Genomic DNA, 4662 nt, shown 5'->3' on the forward strand with positions numbered 1-4662 from the left:
TGGATGGAAGTGGAAAACTATATAGCAACCTGTCCAACTGGAAGCTGGGTGGAAGAGGAAACTATAACAACCTGTCCAACTGGAAGCTGGATGGAAGAGGATAACTATAACAACCTGTCCAACTGGAAGCTGGATGGAAGAGGATAACTATATAACAACCTGTCCAACTGGAAGCTGGATGGAAGAGGAAAACTATAACAACCTGTCCAACTGGAAGCTGGATGGAAGAGGAAAACTATAACAACCTGTCCAACTGGAAGCTGGATGGAAGAGGATAACTATATAACAACCTGTCCAACTGGAAGCTGGATGGAAGAGGAAAACTATATAACAACCTGTCCAACTGGAAGCTGGATGGAAGAGGAAAACTATAACAACCTGTCCAACTGGAAGCTGGATGGAAGTGGAAAACTATAACAACCTGTCCAACTGGAAGCTGGATGGAAGAGGAAAACTATAACAACCTGTCCAACTGGAAGCTGGGTGGAAGTGGAAAACTATATAACAACCTGTCCAACTGGAAGCTGGATGGAAGAGGAAAACTATAACAACCTGTCCAACTGGAAGCTGAATGGAAGTGGCAAACTATAACAACCTGTCCAACTGGAAGCTGGATGGAAGAGGAAAACTATAACAACCTGTCCAACTGGAAGCTGGATGGAAGAGGAAAACTATAACAACCTGTCCAACTGGAAGCTGGATGGAAGAGGAAAACTATAACAACCTGTCCAACTGGAAGCTGGATGGAAGTGGAAAACTATAACAACCTGTCCAACTGGAAGCTGGATGGAAGAGGAAAACTATAACAACCTGTCCAACTGGAAGCTGTATGGAAGTGGAAAACTATAACAACCTGTCCAACTGGAAGCTGGATGGAAGTGGAAAACTATAACAACCTGTCCAACTGGATGCTGGATGGAAGAGGAAAACTATAACAACCTGTCCAACTGGAAGCTGGATGGAAGAGGAAAACTATAACAACCTGTCCAACTGGAAGCTGGATGGAAGTGGAAAACTATATAGCAACCTGTCCAACTGGAAGCTGGATGGAAGAGGGAAACTATAACAACCTGTCCAACTGGAAGCTGGATGGAAGAGGATAACTATAACAACCTGTCCAACTGGAAGCTGGATGGAAGAGGATAACTATATAACAACCTGTCCAACTGGAAGCTGGATGGAAGAGGAAAACTATAACAACCTGTCCAACTGGAAGCTGGATGGAAGAGGAAAACTATAACAACCTGTCCAACTGGAAGCTGGATGGAAGAGGATAACTATATAACAACCTGTCCAACTGGAAGCTGGATGGAAGTGGAAAACTATATAACAACCTGTCCAACTGGAAGCTGGATGGAAGAGGGAAACTATAACAACCTGTCCAACTGGAAGCTGGATGGAAGTGGAAAACTATGTAACAACCTGTCCAACTGGAAGCTGGATGGAAGAGGAAAACTATAACAACCTGTCCAACTGGAAGCTGGATGGAAGTGGAAAACTATAACAACCTGTCCAACTGGAATCTGGCTGGAAGAGGAAAACTATAACAATCTGTCCAACCTGAAGCTGGATGGAAGTGGAAAACTATAACAACCTGTCCAACTGGAAGCCGGATGGAAGAGGAAAACTATATAACAACCTGTCCAACTGGAAGCTGGATGGAAGAGGATAACTATAACAACCTGTCCAACTGGAAGCTGGATGGAAGAGGAAAACTATATAACAACCTGTCCAACTGGAAGCTGGATGGAAGAGGAAAACTATAACAACCTGTCCAACTGGAAGCTGGATGGAAGTGGAAAACTATAACAACCTGTCCAACTGGAAGCTGGATGGAAGAGGAAAACTATAACAACCTGTCCAACTGGAAGCTGGGTGGAAGTGGAAAACTATATAACAACCTGTCCAACTGGAAGCTGGATGGAAGAGGAAAACTATAACAACCTGTCCAACTGGAAGCTGAATGGAAGTGGCAAACTATAACAACCTGTCCAACTGGAAGCTGGATGGAAGAGGAAAACTATAACAACCTGTCCAACTGGAAGCTGGATGGAAGAGGAAAACTATAACAACCTGTCCAACTGGAAGCTGGATGGAAGAGGAAAACTATAACAACCTGTCCAACTGGAAGCTGGATGGAAGAGGAAAACTATAACAACCTGTCCAACTGGAAGCTGGATGGAAGAGGAAAACTATAACAACCTGTCCAACTGGAAGCTGGATGGAAGTGGAAAACTATAACAACCTGTCCAACTGGAAGCTGGATGGAAGAGGAAAACTATAACAACCTGTCCAACTGGAAGCTGTATGGAAGTGGAAAACTATAACAACCTGTCCAACTGGAAGCTGGATGGAAGTGGAAAACTATAACAACCTGTCCAACTGGATGCTGGATGGAAGAGGAAAACTATAACAACCTGTCCAACTGGAAGCTGGATGGAAGAGGAAAACTATATAACAACCTGTCCAACTGGAAGCTGGATGGAAGAGGAAAACTATATAACAACCTGTCCAACTGGAAGCTGGATGGAAGAGGAAAACTATAACAACCTGTCCAACTGGAAGCTGGATGGAAGAGGAAAACTATATAACAACCTGTCCAACTGGAAGCTGGATGGAAGAGGAAAACTATAACAACCTGTCCAACTGGAAGCTGGATGGAAGAGGAAAACTATATAACAACCTGTCCAACTGGAAGCTGGATGGAAGAGGAAAACTATATAACAACCTGTCCAACTGGAAGCTGGATGGAAGAGGAAAACTATATAACAACCTGTCCAACTGGAAGCTGGATGGAAGAGGAAAACTATAACAACCTGTCCAACTGGAAGCTGGATGGAAGAGGAAAACTATAACAACCTGTCCAACTGGAAACTGGATGGAAGAGGAAAACTATAACAACCTGTCCAACTGGAAGCTGGATGGAAGAGGAAAACTATAACAACCTGTCCAACTGGAAGCTGGATGGAAGAGGAAAACTATAACAACCTGTCCAACTGGAAGCTGGATGGAAAAGGAAAACTATAACAACTTGTCCAACTGGAAGCTGGATGGAAGAGGAAAACTATAACAACCTGTCCAACTGGAAGCTGGATGGAAGAGGAAAACTATAACAACCTGTCCAACTGGAAGCTGGATGGAAGAGGAAAACTATAACAACCTGTCCAACTGTAAGCTGGATGGAAGAGGAAAACTATAACAACCTGTCCAACTGGAAGCTGGATGGAAGAGGAAAACTATAACAACCTGTCCAACTGGAAGCTGGATGGAAGAGGAAAACTATAACAACCTGTCCAACTGGAAGCTGGATGGAAGAGGAAAACTATAACAACCTGTCCAACTGGAAGCTGGATGGAAGAGGAAAACTATAACAACCTGTCCAACTGGAAGCTGGATGGAAGAGGAAAACTATAACAACCTGTCCAACTGGAAGCTGGATGGAAGAGGAAAACTATAACAACCTGTCCAACTGGAAACTGGATGGAAGAGGACAACTATAACAACCTGTCCAACTGGAAGCTGGATGGAAGAGGAAAACTATAACAACCTGTCCAACTGGAAACTGGATGGAAGAGGAAAACTATAACAACCTGTCCAACTGGAAGCTGGATGGAAGTGGAAAACTATAACAACCTGTCCAACTGGAAGCTGGATGGAAGTGGAAAACTATAACAACCTGTCCAACTGGAAGCTGGATGGAAGAGGAAAACTATAACAACCTGTCCAACTGGAAGATGGATGGAAGTGGAAAACTATATAACAACCTGTCCAACTGGAAGCTGGATGGAAGAGGAAAACTATAACAACCTGTCCAACTGGAAACTGGATGGAAGAGGAAAACTATAGCAACCTGTCCAACTGGAAGCTGGATGGAAGTGGAAAACTATAACAACCTGTCCAACTGGAAGCTGGATGGAAGTGGAAAACTATAACAACCTGTCCAACTGGAAGCTGGATGGAAGAGGAAAACTATAACAACCTGTCCAACTGGAAGCTGGATGGAAGTGGAAAACTATAACAACCTGTCCAACTGGAAGCTGGATGGAAGAGGAGAACTATAACAACCTGTCCAACTGGAAGCTGGATGGAAGAGGAAAACTATAACAACCTGTCCAACTGGAAGCTGGATGGAAGAGGAAAACTATAACAACCTGTCCAACTGGAGGCTGGATGGAAGAGGAAAACTATAACAACCTGTCCAACTGGAAGCTGGATGGAAGAGGAAAACTATAACAACCTGTCCAACTGGAAGCTGGATGGAAGTGGAAAACTATATAGCAACCTGTCCAACTGGAAGCTGGGTGGAAGAGGGAAACTATAACAACCTGTCCAACTGGAAGCTGGATGGAAGAGGATAACTATAACAACCTGTCCAACTGGAAGCTGGATGGAAGAGGATAACTATATAACAACCTGTCCAACTGGAAGCTGGATGGAAGAGGAAAACTATAACAACCTGTCCAACTGGAAGCTGGATGGAAGAGGAAAACTATAACAACCTGTCCAACTGGAAGCTGGATGGAAGAGGATAACTATATAACAACCTGTCCAACTGGAAGCTGGATGGAAGAGGAAAACTATAACAACCTGTCCAACTGGAAGCTGGATGGAAGAGGAAAACTATAACAACCTGTCCAACTGGAAGCTGGATGGAAGTGGAAA

The sequence above is a fragment of the Oncorhynchus keta genome, chromosome 4 (assembly GCF_023373465.1).
Source record: "Oncorhynchus keta strain PuntledgeMale-10-30-2019 chromosome 4, Oket_V2, whole genome shotgun sequence".
Classification (NCBI taxonomy): domain Eukaryota; kingdom Metazoa; phylum Chordata; class Actinopteri; order Salmoniformes; family Salmonidae; genus Oncorhynchus; species Oncorhynchus keta.